The sequence below is a fragment of the Empidonax traillii genome, unplaced genomic scaffold (genome assembly GCF_003031625.1).
Source record: "Empidonax traillii isolate 1590-97213 ecotype Southwest subspecies unplaced genomic scaffold, ASM303162v1 scaffold536:size430271, whole genome shotgun sequence".
Classification (NCBI taxonomy): Eukaryota; Metazoa; Chordata; class Aves; order Passeriformes; family Tyrannidae; genus Empidonax; species Empidonax traillii.
This window is the reverse complement of record NW_020955729.1, coordinates 409325-430037: the sequence shown is the minus strand read 5'-3', so window position 1 is coordinate 430037 and position 20713 is coordinate 409325. Positions and strand designations below refer to the sequence as shown.

Genomic DNA, 20713 nt, shown 5'->3' with positions numbered 1-20713 from the left:
TCTCTCACCACAAACTACTAGTATAAACTATTTTCAAATCTATTTGGATTTTAAAGGCAGTGCAATGAAACCACAGTTATCACTTCACATGAGGTATTTTAGTCAGCAGATCTCATAATTACAGGGAAGGGAGGTATGGGATCTTCATTTATGCTTTCACTCTTCTTTACAGGAAACAGTATTTAAAAATAGACCAACCAATTTAATACACTTAACAACTACAGATTATTACAGGTATAATAGGGAATATGCAAAAAACCCTGTATCATGTATGGATTGTTGAGCAAACATTGCTATCCTTCCAAACCTTGTATCAGATAGAAAAGGCTCAAGGAACTGTCACTTGACAGTTCACCACCTCTGACTTTGGGTTTATTAGGTGGCCCCAGACATGAAACATAAGAGAGAAAACAGCTGCTTTGTGCCACCTAAATTCCCATCTGGCAGGAATCTCAGTACCTCAGAGAAGCGTGATGAAAAATAGATGTTGGCAAAAAACAGTGACAGAGGGGGAGAGACAAGGGACAGATGATACCAAAAAAATTAATATACTTCCTAAAAGGAAAAGAAGGCAAGATAAAACAATGGCAATGATATGCATCCTCTTCACACCAGAGAACTTCACATGTAGGACACGCACAATCAAAGTCTCTGCTTTGGTTCCAAGATGAAAATCCTGAAAAAACTAAACTAACACTCCAACACCAACCTCCCTTTAAGGGGTCTTGCTCTTCTACACAGAGAACAGCAGGGTCCCACAGAAACTCATTTTTTGTGTTTGAAGTTAGTCTTTGGAAATGCACTTCCAAAGCAGCACTCAGAAACTGTCCAGGGACTTGGTGTCTTGTGGGAAATGATTTGATCTGGAAAACAGCAATGACTGTTCCTACCCAGTGAGGCAACAGTATTAGTAGTTCAGAGTCCCTGACCCCAGCCTTGGAAAAAAGATCCCTGTCTGTCCAGGTGTGGTCCCAAGCACCTCTCCAGGAACATGCTGCATCCTGAACATGACATTTCTCACATACAGATCATTAATGTCAATACATAACTGTATTTCCCCAAGTTGTTCCACATTCTGCTGCCAAACAATATACATTTTCCAAACTCCGATGACTGAAATAAACCCACTTTTTAAAATTTGACCACAACTACTTATTCAAGCTCAATTAAAACACAAGACAAAAAGAGAGATGATGAGACAGAAGTCATTTGGCCACTTAAAACCTACAGCACAAACAGCCACTTTGCAGCTGCCTGAAGAGCTCTCTGCTTTGGAAAGAAATAGTCAAAGGGAAATTTATCTAGAAAATCAGAATATTTATGTCAGTTTCAATAACTACTTGAGCTACTACAGATTCTTCAAATGCAAATCAAAATAAAATACAGCACCACAGAAGTTAGTGCAGCTTGATATTAAAAGTTATTTTGGTGTTTTTCTGTGTGTTTTTTTTTTAATTTATTTAAAGAGCCAGAACATTAAAGAAAGAGTACTTCAAAATTCCTAATCTTACAGCCACAAAAAAGCACAACATAGTTTATACTTTGCAGCTTTCTTAGTTGCTGATCAGAATCAAAAGAAAATGTATGACAGACAACAATAGAGCTTTGGACAGTATTTCTTCCCTGTTTCTCCTGCCCAGTCTCACATTTGATTTCAGAAGATTCCAAGGCTGCTCTAGGACAAACAGTCTTAGTCATCATTACATCACTAGGGATCACTGAGCTACAGTTTCTTACAGCCCCCATCCTAACATCATGGTATTTATCATATCTCAACACAGAATGTCTGCATTTAGCCAATTTTTTCCCATAAAGAGTACTGCTGAGGTTAAGAGAATGAAATCACAAGAAGTGCATTTCTGCTCAAGTATAAAGACTATAATAAGTCCCATTAAATAAATAAAAGTTAGTATAAGCACTGATGGAACAATTTCTAAATAGAGATGCCTCTTTGAATTACCTTATATCTAATTTCAAGCAATACTGCTTAATCTGCATTTGGGATTAATCTGAAAATAATAAATGGTGTATCAGATTTAGTTATTGTGATACAGTTTCAATGCAAGAATTTTTCACTTCATCACTGTCAGTAAAATCAAAAGGTCCCAAACAAATTGGATTCTTAGAATTAAAGGTTCGTGGACTATTTAATTTACAATTTAAAGTAATATAGCATTGAAAGAACGATACTGATCAATTAAAATATGTAAGTAATTTATAGCCCTTATAGTTCATTAATTATAAAACAGTCATGAATGACCCCTGAATTAATCACATGTTCGGGTACTTAGTAAAAGATAGGCTGTCCCCTATCAGTGGAATTCATTCATATGAATAAAGATATCCTCAGTAATGAAGAACAATCAATTCTGGCAGAAAAGACCAGACATCCTACCACGCACAGTGTAAATACATACTATTCTGAAGCTCATCACATCTTTCAGGAAGACATCTTATACCTGGGGTTTAATTCCTACATTTAACATACTACAAATGTTTACTTCAGTCATCCAGCACCTACGGACTTATGTAAAATATCAAAAAATTGCCAACCATCTACTACTCTTTATCGATCATTGCCACCGTGTATATCCTGTGAAAGGGTGACTGGTTGGGTAAATATCAGAGTGAACATTAAAAATTTCTAGTGAAAAGAAGAAAACGTCTAGTGAAAAGAAGAAGAATCTGAAGAAAATATCAAAATTCCTCCCATTTGCACCATTCCAGGAGACATTGTATGAAAGGACCAGATATAAGGACATGCAAGACTTAATATGCACCAAGAAAAAAAAAAAAAGAAAAAATTATTGAGTGACTTGAGGCAAAGAAGTCACTTAAGCTTTCCACATTCCATCTTTCTAGTTGCAATAATGATTCTGCCCCTATCACAAGCAGAAACTGAGAGAACTAATTAAGTTTGTAAAGCACTTGGGCTTTTTTAAGTGAAATGTTATGAAGATATAGATTATAATTTGTAGACCCAAAGCCTGCTGGAAGGTAGTGCAACAATCTCATTGTTACAGAGAATAAGACTTAGCACTTGCATTTGGCTGAGAGATGTACGAAGAAAAAAACATATACAGTCAAGTGACTACTGATTCAACAGCTGAACTGCTGAGAGTGCAAGCCTGTTGTTAATTTTCACTGGAAAAATCCTATCTCGATATGAGGTTTTATTACCATTTATAAGCATGTTATTTTCTATCATGCTTTGGTACCATGGCAATTGAGAACTACACAAGTCATCTGCAGATTCTGGCATCCCTGGAATTTGACATTTGCTACTTATAAGATACAGTTTGGGAATGGTCTGGAGTACTACAAGCAGCTTTGTTCAAAATAAAAATGCAGCTATCTGGAGATTCATTTTCTTTGCAGAACAAAGCGGTAGGGAGGCTCTTTCTTGTTGCAAACACAGGTCTTGCCTGCTTCTTCTTGGCCCAGTTGGTAGCACTCTCTGTCATCCCCAGGGCAGGGTCACCCTGCTTCACCCACAGGCAGAAAAATGAACAGGTTGAGGAGAGAGCTCAGTTGGTGAGAAAGCTACAATGCAGGAAAAGATCTATGAAGAAAAAGAGATGAGATAAGGGAGCAAATAAAATTGTGAGAGGGGAAGTAGAGCATGTAATGCTACACGACATCATCAGCCAGCTCATACCAGAGCTACCAGTGCAATCAGACCCAAATTTGAAAGAGGTCCTTGAACACACTCACCCTTCCCTGTAATCACCTACACCAGCCCTTTGGTTGAATATTTGACGGGCACAGCCAAAACAAGCAGGAAGAGAACTTGAGTAAGATAGGGGGGAAAAAAAAGAGGGGATGAAAGGAAGAAGCAAGGAAAGAAAAGGTTGTACAATAAGACATTTCTTTTCCTATCCTGATGGCCCATCGTTTCTCTCTGGTAACCTCCAGTGGTAACAGGCTCAACTGTGCCCCAGAACTATAATTCATATTCTCACATAATATTTAACTTTATTTGGATGAAGAGATTGCTAGCAATGCTAGTTATGAAGTAGCAAATGTAACTGAAAACAGAGCTCAGAGACTGAAAATGGTGTCCAGGGATATGGTATGCTCTTTGCTGTACCTAGCACAAACTTACTCATACATCTCCCACAGCCCATCTCAAAGGCACGCTCCCAAAATGGCCATTTTATTTCTGAAGCCGAAGCTGATGTTAAACCAACTGCCTTTGTCATGTGGAAGAAGGCAAATATAAAAAGGTCACTGAAGTGCCAGATGGAAGAATTTTTGAACTAGAAGCTCTGACATTAATTCTGTGTGTTTGTCTGAAACACTGAACTCAATGAGCAGATTAAACGTCTGTGCTGAATTGTCAAATGAGAAACAACTCACTCTCACAGAAAGGCCAACTGATCAGGCCTGTGGTAGGAATCACAAGATCATACAAATCTAAAATGAAGTTCAAACACTTGAAAAAAGTTTTATACTAGAAGTTATTATGTGCAATGTTTACACAGCTCTTTCCTGTCACCACCACTAACCCACCAAGAGCTGCAATACAGCACATATTTATTCTGTTAACTTGATACCTAAATATTAGCATAATTACTGAATCAAGCACAATCCTGAGGTTAGAAATTATTGTACATGATTTTATGTCCCTTCAACACGGTAAAGTAGAGCTGACCACTTCTAAAACTTGTTTTTTTCCTGTTCATAGCACAGCCTAACTCCAGAAACATGAGTTTTCAGTCCATTAAAGCTGATATTCCTCTCCTCACAGGGAAAAAAGGTCCGATTTTGAAGAGAACCTGGATTAGATTTTAGGTCTATAAAAGCCTACTTATGTCCTCAAACCAAAACCCTGTTCGGTGACAACAGACGTCAGGAGGAGTCACCTAAGGACAGGGTCTGAGAAAAAGGTCACACCGAGGTCCTGACAGCCTGTAATGTTCATGAAAAGAGACAGAAATTCAACGGAGCTGATCTAAAGGGGCGTTTTGCTCTATTTCTGTACTGATGCCCCAAAAGGCAATAACTGTGTTAGAATAAAGCCTGGCAAATAAATTCTTTCTTTTACTTGAGCGATGCTCACATTTGCTACAGTGACATGTAATGTAATATGCTATGCAAGCTTTTCCTGAAATTGCAACCAGGCTGCTGCTTCCATTAAACTGGTTCCAGACTCGCTATGTTCAAAAGCAGGAGGGTCACTCGTCCAGTAAACCAAACAGGAGGGCACAGTAGGAGATCAGCAGAGGTGTCAGCGTGGGAGAGGCAACTTCCAGTGCCAGGCAAGAGCCAAGGATGCCTTGGTAACCAGCAGAGCGGTGAAGAAAGTGTCTGAATATAAACATTCCCCCATGAAATTGTGACAGGTGGTTTCTATACTCTTTTACTTAGTTACCCATTTGTAGTTGTTGTCTATCCTCCTCTGTAACCATATGAACAGCATTTAAAAATAAAGATTAAAAAAATATTTCAGTCCCTTTTCCATATCAGCCTCCTGCTCCGACAGATGGCTACATGTGCCAGTGCAAGTTTATACAGTTTTCTTTCCATAAGTGCAGTATTAGTACTTTTTTGCAAACAGTATATTAAGTCTTTCTGAGTTTACAGGTTTATAATTTTATTCTATCACTCCCCCGATCATGAAGTTATCGAAGTTGTATCCATAAATGCAGTAAGTCTTCCCACTGCCACGTTAAGTGTGAGAAATCTTGAGAGACTTGACAACAAAATGCCTATTCTTGCTAGATTCTGAGGCTGTCAGCAAGGTTTTTAAGAAAATAAATCGTAAACAATTCCATGCCTTGAAAATCAGTTCTACCTAGTTGTTTTAGACTCCTTTACCTATCCCTAGAAAGCCTCTTTGTTCTTCCACAATTATTGCCAAATACTTCTGATTCAAATTAAAACAAAAATTGTCCTCTAACAAGCAGGGAACAAAAATACTGCTGTTGGTCAGATCTGGTCATGGAACTGACAGTATAAGACTTGAGCTTAACTACTCAAGGTCTTTCACAGTACACTCTTCAAGTATATGCTGAAGAGTACTTTTCTAATACAAAGAAAGGAGGAAGGAGACAGATCATGTAATCATTTCTGTGAAATATATTCATTTGCTGATGGAGAGGTTTTACAACCATCTTCTGTCTGGTGTGATGACAACCCTCATTGCACTGAAGCAGCATGCTCTATGGTCCTTTACAAATCAACGGCAGACTCACATATCTTCAGCAGATGCTCTGAAAGTGCATTGCAAGAAATAATTCAACTAGAATGGTAAATTAGTTTGGCTCTTCTTCCTTCAGACCATTTCCTTCATTTAAAAAAAAATACACAAAAATCTACTTACTTCATTCCCTTTCCTGTTTTCTACATTTTTCTTCTTTCCTTGCTTTTTGGTTTTGTTTTTTTTTTTTTATTATCTTGAGAAAAAGCCAGAGGAAAAACTAGGTAATGAAAGTTGTTTGTTTCATTCTGCTAATGCATTTCAAAGTTTCATTCTAGCACCAAGAAAGAAATCTCTCCTGCTCTCAGGTGCTTCATCCCTGAGGTTAACAACCCTACAGCTTCAGAAATGCAGCTTCCAATGCAGATCAATGTCACAAGGAAAGACAAGCTCTCTTAAGTGTTTCTAGATCTGCTCCCCTACATATCACCTTCCAAACCACTGAATTTGACAAAGTATCCTCTGTCAAATCAGCACAGTGTAAAGGAGTAGGCAGAAAAATAGCTTCAAGTTTTCATTATTCACTTGTGCAAGTAATCTCCAGAGATGTGAATAATCCATATTCCAATGCAGTCTCCCAGAAATTTTAATAACAGTCATCCATGACTCTTCTTCCATTGCTTTCTTCCATGGAAGTCTGAGAGTTCAGAAGAGGATGACAAGCCCAGTTTCACAAACAATTAAATGAAAAGTCCTCCTCTGTATTTGGATCTCATGCACATCTGACTTTTTTTTTTTTTAAACTTGTTCTTTCTCTTTTTTTCCCCCTTCAGATAAATGACCTGGTTACAGAATTCTATAAAACTTGAATGAAAAGTCTCAAAGGAATTTTCTAGCAGCTCCTGCAAGTTTGTCAGACTTGCAGAAGCACAATCACTTTCAAAGCAAAAAGGTGTATAGAAGCATAATGACACTTGTTTCTCAGTGCATATGTGCTATGCTCAGAAACATACCATGTCCCACAATTCAGAATTGAATCAGCTGGCATAATGAAAATTACAGCATCTAAAGTTATTCAGAATATGAGGAACACTCCAGTATATCTTTTCGTACAATGACATCTAAAACTTAGAATGGAGACGTTTCAAACTGATAGTAAGAAGAGCTCATCATAAGAAGGACTGCAATTTTATAAGAAGAATTCTATGAATAGCACAGAGATAATGCTCAATTTTTTAAAAAACTACCTATTTCAACAGTGAAAATCACCGCTGCTGCTTTGATGTGTTCAAGCCAAAACATGTGCTGGAGTAGACTTATGACTATGCTCAATTCTAAAGTAAAAGCTGTAACAGTACAAAGCAGCCAAGTCTTCTGCAGTTGATGGCAATTTGCACCTCCAAGCTGTGAGTTCATCATGAATCACTTTCAACAAGCAACAAATCCTAAGAATCAAATTGGTCAAAAATCACAGCCATCATTAGAACATCAGTGAGAAGTCCTCCATCCTTACAGTACATTAGGCTTCTCATGAAAAAACTTTCACAAAACTCAGTCAGACTGCAGACATTTTGCCTGGCTTTGCCTGCATAGCTGCCTACCAGCAGTATAATCACATTTTATGATTATATAATTTTATGTATATGGACTGCTTTGCCAGATACAGGGAATTCCTTGCCAACTTGAAAGTTAGGGGGGTGGTTCCACCACTTTCTCAGGCAGCAGCAAAACCAACCACTCCATCATTAAACTGCAGAACTTTTCAAGACAACCCTTCTGTATGACATTAATATAACATTTCTATAGCCAACATTTATCAACAGAACCAATTTGTTCATTAAAATTCCCACTATTTACAGGGAAGTTTGGGCCAACATATTTTACATGTATTCTCTAATGGTTTAAATACATTTTCTTTGCACTTACACGAAGATTTAATAAAATGGAAGAGGACATATTCAAATGCACTAAACCTGTAGACTGAAAAGTATCAGAAATGAATTAAGTGAAGCTGAGCTTTCACAATGTATAAATAGACATTATGCCTTTTTCTAGTGGTTTCATTTCCTCACTGCTCTCTTGGCAACATTCAGTATCTTCCTTTTCAGGTAAGTTGTATACAATTTAATATAAATTACAAACATCAAACAGAGCAAAACTGAAATATAACTGACATAAATTCTATTCAATTTGCAGGACAGAATGATAAAGACTGGGTCAAAAGCTTGCTGATATGATGTTTGGTACAAGCTTAGATTATTTTATATTTATTTATTGTCTAGTTGAAGTTTATCAAGTTATTTTTCAGTCAGAAGCTGCAACAGATCTTCCAGTTGGCAGGATAAGATAGCAAGTTCTACTCTAACATTAACTTACTCAAATTCCAACAATAAATTCTAAATATTTTTGCAAAATAAAACAAGAATCTCCACCCAAACTTTTCACACCATTTCTGACTAGCACATCAACACAGAGTAAGACAATTAACTGATAAAACTGTGTGCCTCCACATCCTCTGCAGGCCAGTCCAGAACTGATACAGGAACTTCAGAGAAGTCCATCCACCCAGGAATATGATAAACATATCTCTTACCAGCAATAAAGAGAAAACTTGGAAGTTACTTCTACAGAGGCAAAATTATGTGTTTATGGGGTTGATTCAAAAATCTTATACTGCAAAATCACCGCCCTGAATTCAACAATCAGTACTACGTTAAATTACTTTTTCATTAGTTGCTTTTTGCTGAACTATTAAATCCAGAAACCAAGAAAAATAAATGCCTTAAGGTTCTATTTCTTAACTAACCATCAGTACATTCAAGTATCTTCCAAAGTACTACAAGAAAAATCTAATCAGAGATCACAGAAGCCAGTATGGACCTACCTAAGTGAACTCAAGTTCAGAAAATAGTAATTAATTTGTTCTTCCCAAGCTAAGAACACCAGTTACATTTTTCTCTAGTTCAGAAATAGGCATTGGAGAACTGGTATAGTACAGACTCTGTTGTTTCAGTTAATATTTGCTAGGATACTCCTCTTCATTTCAACAGGGTTTGTAAGCTGTAATTATCATTTTATCAGTACCTGAAACACTCAGGAACATTTTACCACTAGTATTATCCAAAACCCAATTCACAAACTGTGTATAGCACTGCCTCACAGCTGGCTATTTTTGCCTTGCTGGGACTTTAAAGACAAATAACGCCACAGAGTTGTCTGGATCTGCTCAGCAGCTCCTTTGACCCTTAAAGGGGTACGTCTACACTCACATTTATACAGGAGTCACTGAACATGACAGCCCAAAACCTCACCTGCCCCAGGCTGAGCGCTCCCACACATTCTCACCCCAGCAAACTTCTGCTGACCCCAAAGACCTGTCCAGGATAGCTACTGAAACCTGCAGGGGCAAATGCCCAGTGGCAGCAGGCACTGTGCAAGGATCTAACTCAAAGAACAAGTAATCCTTTATCCCTTCCCTCTGCAGCTGGAGCCCAGCAGAGCTGCCCATGCCAGCTACCTCGTAGGACTAGCCAGGCACACTTACTCTGCAGCCTGATCACAGTCACCTCCAATGGCTCTATCCATGTTCTCATCCGTGATGGCTCTGGAAGAAACAAGAACTGCTTACCCAAGACAGACAGAGCACCTGCTCAGAGGCCAGCTCTATAAACTGCCCACTTATGCTTACAGTGTGAGGGGAAAATGTCAAAAACTGCAGGGGCAGGTTTGGTTTTAGAGATTTCAGGGATATGGTTTATTTAAGATTTGCACAACAAAATAGCTAAAATAAAAAAGATAGTTAGATGATCCTTTTTGCTATAGGACTTCAATGGCTGGCCAACCTCCTTGCACTAAGATGCAACATTGATGATTTTTAGCCTGCTCAGCTACAACTTCTTGAAGTTCTTTCTGTCCAAACTCAGGGACATGAAGGAGACTATGGCAAACACTCATTCCTCAGATAAGCCCTTATCTCCTGCTGTGACAGACCCCAGCCTCACTAGAAAACTGATCCACACAAAGAAGATCTTCATCTTCATAGAGCACTTGGCACTAACCACCTATTAAACCATATATTTTTTTCCCTTTCCCATCTGTGTTCTTAACTTTTGGACACATTTTCCACACTATAAGTTAATTTCCACCCCCTAGTTAACTTGGGATCTGTGTTTAGCTAAATATTACCACAGGGAATATTATTTATCAATAAAATATGTTCAAAACATTACTCATTTCTTAAGATCAGAAAACTAAAATGGGAGAACTCTAGAGACTGTAGTAACACAGCAAACTGAAATGATGGCTTTAGATTTGGGGAGAAAAAACACTTGGAGGAAGAAAGCTGATGGAAGCAACAAATTTAACATATGAAGTAGATGAAAACATTACACTAGGAGAAAAATGTAATTTAAAATTGGCTTTAAAAAAATTCCACATGCCTGGGTTTTCATTCCTTCTATAACACGGGAGCAAACACAAGTGGTTGAATTACTTCTATGATTTAAACAATGGTTTACAATTTATTAATAGACATGACAGTATAAGTAAAGGAAAACTTCCATAAAAACAATAGAAGAAATAATACAATTGAAATAATTATTGTAATAAAAACATTCCAGGTAATTCTTGAAAAACAAAAAAAAAAGGCAACTCTACTTTCTGAGACAAAACTATGTAAATTAGGTTTGTATACAGTGTGAAAGAGATCACCTCACATCACTTGTATTGCAGTACATACAGTGTTTTTTAAAGAAGGAACTCCAGCAAAATAATAATGAAACCTTCAGAAAATAATTACTATAACACTGAATCTTCACTCTTTAATCATATTCTGTGACAGAGAAGAAAAACTCTTTAATTGGCAAGTACAGAAAAAACAAACATGAATCGCTGTCAAACTAGTTATTTGATCCCACACTGATATACAACTGATCTCTTCCTGGAGTATAATTCACATGCTGCATAATGATAAGCATACTCCCCTAGAAAAGAGTCCCTCTGCTTTTACTCTTAACTAGTAATAGCAAAAACCTTATCTCTTCACTCTACCATTACTACCACAGTTCAATTCCTTTAAATACTAGAACACATGGTGAAATATATTTTTTTGTTCAGTCCACTGGATTTCTGTTGAGAGTAATCTAGGACTTGATCTACAACCGAAACACACTAGCTGTCAGTTCAGTCATCAAAAATAATTCAAATAATTTCATACTATGGCCACATTTTAATCTGTCTTGTACTAAGTGCTGCTCTTTTTCTCCTCTCTTTCCCTGAACATGCTGCTGCTCTAAGCTTTAATACATTGAAATATTCCACCTAAGATCCAAACCTCTGTCAACACACTGCTATATAAGCATTCAAGAATGACTACTTAAAAAGACTACTTCACGTTTTGTTATATTAAATAAAGACAAGAGAAATAAAATCATGGCAGGGGTTAACAAGGCAAAAAGATATTCTGGCGTCCATGATATAGCATGTATTTATAAAGGATCATTTTAATTTTATCTTCCACCACCAAGCAAATCTGTAACTGTTAAAAACATTTATTCAGATCTAGCAAGATGCAAAGACTTGTTAGCAGAGATGAAAAAGTGGCTGATCACGTCCTTCACTCACTCGTCCCAGAGGGCGTTCAGCCAAGCATGTATCGGAAAAAACTGCCCATACTACCCTCTTAATACAATTATAAATTAAGCTGCCAGAGAGAAATACAAAGCTGATCCAAGAAAAGCATCACTTTTAAGCCTTTCCCTACCTTTTCCCTGGTATTTACAAACCGCAGGCAGTACTGCTGGGGAATCTCACCAGGGTGGCTGCCGAGAGGTCTCATGTGGCGTTCCCAGCTTCCCACCGCCTCCCTCTGCCTGGATGTTAAGCATTCCCGAGAAAACCCACCCTGACATGCACAGAATGAATCCTGCTCAAGTTGGAAGCATGTGATAACTAGGCTTCAGATTGAAACAGGAAACCCCAGTATCCAATTAGTCCCAGAGATTTAAACAAGCCCCATCTTACCGTTTTGCTGTTGCCCGGATCAGGTCAGATTCACCTGCAACTCTTTGGCATCTCTCTAGCAATGTTAGTGTTTGCAGTCAGTCTGGGCTCATTCAGCAACTGAATTCACAACATCTTTCTGCACTAGCAAGCTGAAATGGTACGGCTGTACTACAGCTAAGAAAGGGGGAAATCTAAAGCAGCAAACAAAGAAATCCCTCAAGACAGGGTAATCCCTGTGGAGTAAAATATTAAAGGTACAGATGAGCACTGAGGGTACAATATTTCTCTGTCTAAATTTCATCAGCAATACTATGCTCTTTCTAAAAAGATTTTTTTTTTTTTTTTAATATGATGGACTTGCCTGTGGAGTTCCCAGAAAGGCAGAGTATCCAGGCTCTGCAGCAGCATTGCAGCCAAAGTAACCATGCATATGCTATCTAGGCAATTTACAGCAGTCTTTTTGAAAAGATATTGATTTACAATGTAACACTGCCTCAACCCAACACAGAACTGTAGTCAAAATAGCTAATGGTGATTGCACAGGAATTAAGGGAAAAAACTCAACATTCAATCAAAAGGATGCAACTAATCATTCCCAATTCAATTCCACCCCAGTCCTGAAAAAAATCAGCAAGTTCTTGAGTAAAAAATAGTAATACTATAGCAATAATTTATGGGCATCTGGAAACAATCACTATTAGTATCATCATCCACTTTTACAGAAACAATAAATACTAAAAATAATTAAAAATTTATTGAGTCAAAATATCAACTCCGAAGTTAGTTTCAGCATTGTAAGGATGAAACTTAGTATTTAATTTATGAACATACAAAATACACAAAGCTGTGAGTAAGCAACAGACACCTACTCCGTGCTGGGAATCCACTACTGAGCCCAAGTGAGCTTGGGTGCGGTAGGAGGGAAAAGAGAGCAGCAGGACCAAACCCTCAGGGAGGGCTTCTACAAAAGGGATGCAGTGAATCTTCTCCATCTCCTACTCCTACAGCAACCCCTGCTGGCCTGTGCTTCAGATGACTCCTGGCTCCCCAGAAACCTCCCAGGGTTAGGGGAGCACTGGGCAGACTATACTAGGGAAGGGAACAGTAATGTACACATAAGCAAAACCTTCAGGAGGGAAAGCACACAGCTCAGCTTACATGACATCCTCAACACCCTGAAATGTTTTTTCATTTTCATGTAATGAAGAGGTGCAGTGAACTAGCAGGCAAAGTACAGCCCTGGCTCATGCCCCAGGTAGCTCCAGTGAGCCTCATCACAAAACCATTGGAAATGGGTTCCCCTATAGAGTCTCACTTTGAAGAAAGCAGAGTGAGCGTAAACTCACCACATTTGCTCGTCTCACCACAGTCAACAAGACTTACACACATGCTGAAATACTTCTCAACTCCAGGCTGACAGCCAAACCTAGCACCAGTGGCTTCCATGACAATAAATCTTGAATAGCATGAGCAAATTCCCTAAGATGCTCCCAAAATTACATAGTACTTTTCCCCTCTCTATTTCACAACCTTAGTCCCAGAGGTATATTCCAGAAGACTTCTCAGTTTCTCTACTTGGTTTCTAAGCAGATAGAAGGCTTCACATCTCCTGAAAAAAAAAAAAATGACCTCCCCTCTCTAGGGCGAAATTTTCTTCTAGGGGGTCTCAAGTGCGGGTCTCAAAAGAAAACATGAAAAAAAGAGCTCCCAGCTGAAATTATGAGAAAATACATTTGAAACATTTACATTTCTTGACCTTATTCTATCAACATCAAATTTGTCTGAGGCTGAGGGAGAATAGGACAGAAGGATGCTCAGGAGAAAAAAGCACATGCAGAGACCAGTATGTATCAAAAGATGGGCACCATGTTAAGGGAAAAGTAATGGACAGCCATGGGAAAAGAAAATAAAAAAGGCAAGCCAGAGAAACATGGAACTGCATTCCAGAAGCAGGCAAAGAGTTGGGCCAAGGCACAGAGACATAAAGCAAGTCAAACAGCCTACAAAGTCATAGAACCATAGAATATTCTGAGTTTGAAGGGACTCATCTGGATCATCAAGTCCAACTCCCGTCCCTACACAAGACCGTCCCAAGAACCTGACAGTGTTGTTCAAACACTTCTTGAACTCAGACAGGCTTGGTGCTGTGTTCACTTCCCTGGGCAGGCTGTTCCAGTGCCCAGCTACCTCTGGGTGAAAAACCTTTTCCTAATATCCAATCCAAATCTCCCCTGACATAGCTACATGCCATTCCCTCAGGTCATGCCATTGGTTACCAGAGACAAAAAAACCATGACTGCCCTTCCACTTCCCTTTGTGAGGAAGCTGTAAACTGTAATGAGGTCTCCCTTCTGTCTCCTCTTCTCCAGGCTGAACAAACCAAGTGATCTCAGCTGCACCTTGTACGGCTTTCCCTCTAGACCCTTCACCATCTCTGTTGCCCTCCGCTGGACACTCTCTATATCTTTCCTGTATTGTGGTGCTCAAAAGTGCCACAATATTCAAGGTGAGGCTGCTCCAGCACAGAGCAGAGCGGGACAATCCCCTCCCTCGACCAGCTGGCGATGCTTTGCCTGATGCCCCCCAGGACAGGGTTGGCCCTCCTGGCTGCCAGGGCACTGCTGACTCATATTCAACTTGCCATCAGCCAGGACACCCAGGTACCTTTTTGCAGTGCTATTGTCCAGCCTCTCATTCCCCAGTCTGTATGTACACCCAGGGTTGCCTTGTTCTAGGTGCAAAATCTCGCACTCAACCTTAATAAGTTTCATAGGGCTTATGATTGTCCAGCCCTCTGATATGTCCAGGTCTCTCTGCAGGACTTCTCTGTAATGGGATATAACTCAAAGAAGGCAAACCCTTCCATATTTTAAAGTTAATTATTTTTACCGTATTGAAAAAAATTCTGCATTTATGACATTAATGCCCTTCTCGTTGCCTTTGACACCCCTCAAAAGATTCAATTCCAGCTGGGCTTTAGCTTTTGTAGCAGCATTTCTGCATACTTGGAAGATGTCTCTGTATTCCTTCCCGGTTACTTGTTCCTGCTTCCACTTTCTGCATAATTACTTTCTACGTTTGAGCCTTGTTAGGAAGTCTTTGTTCATTCATGCAGGTTTCCCAACATTTTTGCTTGACTCCCTATTGTTCTTATCTCCCTTCTTCTCCTGTGCTAGCCCATCCCTTCCCTTAATCCCAAACCCGTTTGCAGACTGTGGTTGAAAATAACGTGGCTGGAACACAAATATCTGATCTGTTGCTGCCCATGGAACCACAGAGAGGATTGGGAAACCTGGTTGAAAGGCTAAGGTCATCTAGAATTACCAGTGGAATTTATGGACCACACAAAGACCCCTGTAGCATGATATTAGTTTGTTTACAAAGGGGGTGGGAGAATAATTAACCAAAAAGTTTTAATAAAATAATATTTTAAAAATTATTTACCTATGGGTTTTGATTTTAAAGCTCTGCATGGAAGTCAGCTCCAAATACAAGTTTCACATGATCAATGCTTTAAGTCTTGCTTTCATCTCAGAGCAGGCTCCAGAATACTCTGTGGCACTTGAGAACAGTTTCTCACATGTAAGGAGGCATCTTTGGAGCTTTCAAGATAATAGTTATACAGTCATCTGCAAATTGCTACACTTCAAACAGAGAGATTAAACAACGGCACAGCTCTGATGGTCAATCAACTAAACATGTAAACCATCATTTATTAATATGCCATAGTGAAAAACTGCCAGTAATTACCCTGTGTTCTGTGTGGTAATATTACATACCTTTAAAATGGAATTTGTAATTAATGTCCTATTTTCATTACTCTACATTGAATCACCCAAGAGAGATGAGAGGAGATAGGGCACAAGGAAGAAAGGCAGCTAACAGTTCACTCATTTCCAAGAAGTAATACCCAAATGCAGTAATTAGTACAAGTTTCATACATCCATAAGCCCATTTTCTTCTCACAGAAGAAACTGCGTGACTAAGAGTCACTGATCCTCAGCACAAACCCTTCCATTTTGACAACTGCAGACTGAATATAAAAGGGAAAAGTGAACACATTTTACACTTTTGAAAATTTACTCACTTGTGAAAGTCATTTAGACATCTAACCAGCCACTTCGTAAGCCACTGATAATATTTCACAAGAAAATTATTTACAAGCTGTGTTCAGAAACAGAGGGCTGGATGGGAAACTACCTGTCCAAGTCCAGTTCAAGCCCTTGCTATCACAGGGGACAATACAATATGACCCCTTTTTTAAATTGCTATGTTTGAATTTAGTCTGAAGTTTAGTACAGAAAACACGACCTTAATAAAACAATTCAGCAGTGACGCAAATGTATTGAATGCAAAGAAAATCATTTGTATCTTAAGATAGCAAGGGAAGCAGTGGATAATATTGCACAATAGAATGCATGACAAATTATTCCAAGTACAACATGCTGTGAAATTTGCTTCGTAATACCAATATTTGAAATATGCCATCTGCATTATCTGGTGTCATGGAACGTCACTTAAAAAGTCACTCTCTAAAATAAAATGCAATGCCACATAGTGCCCATTACTTTTGCAGCTTCTAAGACCAAAAGATTTGGTGGGTTTAGGGATTGGTTCCATCTACAGTTTGAATTACAAAAATGTTTAAACTGCAAACAGAACAACAGCAACACAGAGAACACTGTGCAATGACTTTACACATCTGAAACACTCAAATCAGTCCAGATGCATTTTCAGCTCCGTGTTTGCACATGAAGGATTAACCGAATGACTTCATACAATTATACTCTTTCTGTGCAATAGGGAAATCTAACTCCAACATTCTCAACATGGCCACATCTTGCTGTGAATACTAATACAGTTGCACAGAGACTGTTTTATTTGTTGTTGATACTTCTGCGTTCTTTGCTATGGTGGCAAAGATCTCATAAAAAAAAATAATTCAGACTACATCACATTGGTGCAGTGTATCTATGATAAGAACTTACATTTGGTCTTTTACCTTGATTTAGGGTTTACTTTTAGGGAAATCAAATACTATTTTCCAGGCCTCACTTTTTTCTCCTTTTTTTAAGTTAATGGTGTTGTACAACTGCTATTCTAAAGAATTAAGTTAGCCTCTGATTATTAGCCAAAGAGAAGACGTGCAAAGGCCAGAAGCATTCATATCTGCAGTGAGATCAGTAGTTAGTGTATAAGATACCAAGTACAGAGCTTGGTCAAAGAATGGAATTCTGTGATTATTCTACTTTTAAGAAAGCAGATCCGTGGGCTTTCCACTGGCTGGTGGGCATCTAGCTAAATGCAAAATTGGACTCCAGCATATCTCAGCCGGTAATAATAAAGCATGCCTTGCTATATAAAAACAAATAAATAGTCTTCTCCCAGCCCTGTCTCTCTCATGCTTGCAAAAACAATCATAACTATTACACAGAGACAGAATTCTATCTCAGCCAGTGCTGTGTTCATGACCTTGTAATACATTAAAATTACACTGCAAAAAAAAAAAATGCCTATTTGGAAAGAATATGAAACCTATACCAAGTGTCAGGGAAAATAACCTGCATCTTGTTTGCCTAAATTCCTCATCCCCAATTTGCAGGAGACTAAGTGATAGCAGAGTCACTCATCTTCAGCATCATAAAGTTACATGTGCTAACAACAGGAGTAACATTTTACTACAGAGATGAAGGTATCTTTGTAATAAATAAATAAAATGCCAGACAAAATATGCACCATAATTCCCATGTCTTATGATGTACCGGTATACATACATAACCTAAGTCCTAATATTATTAATACATTGTGTAAAAAGTATCACAACCTCACATGCTCAGGGAAAAAAAAAAAAGACATTTAAAACAACATCTTAGTCAAACATTGTTCAAAAACACCACAAAGAACTCGAGCAGTACAAAATTAGCTTTAATTAAACTAATCTATCTACTATGACACGGAATTCCTAATACCACATAGCTGACAATTCTCATATTTACAAGTAAAAAAAAAAAAAAAGAGTAATCAGGAAAGCATATTAATATTTCTATGACACAAAGTTTAACGATGAATACTAGAGACGGAGTTTACAAAGTTTTTCTTTAGGGAGAGTTATAAAGAATTAACAACAGATTTTTAATATCTACTAGTATAGACTCCAGGGAAGAATCCCTGAAAATGTTTCACTTTCAAGTTATATATATTGCTACAGCTCATCTTGTACTCGGACAAAGCACAGTGATATCCCATTCCAAAGTTATCCACAAAGTTATCCACAGTATTATAGTTAGAAGAAAAAAGCTTTCTATAAATTAATTAAAACAACCCAAAATTATGGATTCATCTTCATCTCCTTCTCAAGTTTAAATATGTCACACCCTGAAATTCTTGTCTTCTTTGAAAGCACTGGATTTTAGCCTCCTTTCATTTCTACTCTGAGATGCTCACATAAAAGGCTTTGTTGTTGGGTCCATATTGGGACAAGAGTTATTAAATATCTTCATTCATGACAGAGATGAAGGGAACGAATGTACCCTCAGGAAATTTGCTGATGACATCAAGCTGAGTGATGTGGTTGACACAGCTGAAGCTCTCTGGATGCTATCCAGAGAGATCTGGACAAGCTTGAGAAATGGGCCCATGGGAATCTCATGAGGTTTAATAAGACCAAGTGCAAGGTGCTGCACCTGACACAGGGCAATCCCCAGTATCAAATACAGCATGGGGGATGATCAAGAGCAGTGTTGTGGAGAAGGACTTGGGGGTGTTGGTGGATGAGAGGCTGGATGTGAGCCAGCAATGTGCCCTGGCAGCCAGAAAGCCAAACATGTCCTGGGCTGCATCACCAGCAGTGTGGCCAGCACGGCAAGGGAGGTGATTCTGCCCCTCTACTCCACTCTCATGATATCCCACCTGGAGTGCTGCATCCAGCTTTATGGTCCCCAGCACATGAAGGAGATGGACTGTGTAAATTTTGTTTTATGAATGTTAATATTTAATATCTTTATAAAAAAAGGATTTCTGCAACATAATGGCAGGTTTGGTTTTGTTCTCCTTTCTTTACCTATTTGTTTCTGAAGGTTTACTTGCTTTTTAGACTACTGTTAAACACCAGTCACTATCTTCACGCTCTTATCCAATGACCATATCATTCTTACCCAGAATAATGTAATTTGTTTAGACTTACCATTACACATGCATAACTGCAGTTAAGGTCTTCGTATGCATCCATTTGTACATATGGGCATGAAATAACATTATCGTTTTATCATCCAGATAGTCTATACTGAAAAAATCCTTGGGCAACTTTCGGCAGTTCGACTAAATAGCTTTTTTTAATGCATCAATTTTTCATCCCTCCTCCATGTCTTGTGTCTCCTACATGGAAGCTTAGTTGCCATTCCCCTCTAAAACTCAAAAATGGGTATATTGCTGGTTCCCTATGGCATACATGACACATGGCAAATGTATAAGCACCACACAGATCACAATGACTGGAAAAGCTGCTGCTGCTGAAAGCTAAACAGTAGGTCAGATGGTGGCATGGTATGAAGTTAAAGAAGTCACTGATGAGCTGAATAGAAACACTCAAGTAATATCTGATGTAGGAATATTGTTGGTTCTCATGATAAAACATGAGGAGCAGCTGTGAGAATCATCTCCCCTCCTTACAGCTATATTTGTCTAGAAAGCTGCACTAAATGGAGTCATCCACACCTTTGTTCTTTACTAATTAAATTGACATAGAATGATGATCAGCAAAAAGGAATGCCAAAGCTCAAGCTGGTGCAATGCTGAGTCAAATGCTCACAGGAAACAGGCACCAGAACTGCAGGTATTGCACTAATATTTATCTGTTCTTTGGTTAAATATAAAGGGCTGATTTTGACCTAAAAAGTCCTTTACCGTCTGGGTCACTAGCCCCTTGCAGACTGCTTTTCTTGTCCTGTTTTATCTCAGTAATTCAGACAAGAGGGTTGCATTCACCTGGGCATTCTCACTGAAGGGCACTTCAGTCCAGAATTTGATAAAGCTTTAATGCATGTTGAGCAGCTTATCTATTTTCCCAGGACTTCTTAGGCAAGAAATAGAAAGCATCTCAGGAGGAGTGAGCTGCTGAAGACAGAAAACTTCAGAAAGGACAAGAGAAAAAAGCCTCTTTCTCATGCTATAAAAAATACCTCTACAGAATGCAAGTAGTGGTAGCACAGCTACTGCAGCTTACATGTTCACAGAGCAGCCATTCTCACAGAAAATTCTACCTAAGCACTTTTATTTTCCTCCTCAGACCACCTCTTTCTGTATCTCTAGAGTTGAACCCCATCACAATACGTTGCTAAATAGACTATTGCCCTGTCATCTCATGAAGTAGAAGAACATGGATTTTCATGTGATGGAGCACACAGTGGCTACAGAGGGCTAGAATACATTTATAAATCAACAGACTTATTTGAGAGTAAATATATGGCCTATAAAAAAAAAATTAGAGAAGCCTCAAAAGTTCTAATAATTGTAAAAGGAGCAAAATACCGATTTCAGAGGTGGGAAAGAATTTCCCTTACCTTGTTTCAG

At 38.5% G+C, this 20713-nt stretch overlaps 1 long non-coding RNA gene across 1 annotated transcript; it reads right to left on the bottom strand.

Annotated features, from left to right (window-relative positions):
• Window positions 1–417: 417 nt before the first annotated feature.
• LOC114064359 lies at window positions 418–12303 on the bottom strand. Its single transcript, XR_003572741.1, has 3 exons — window positions 12164–12303; window positions 8725–8728; window positions 418–428 (listed from the first exon to the last, which is right to left on the bottom strand). It is a non-coding gene; the product is annotated as an uncharacterized LOC114064359 (long non-coding RNA).
• Window positions 12304–20713: the final 8410 nt, after the last annotated feature.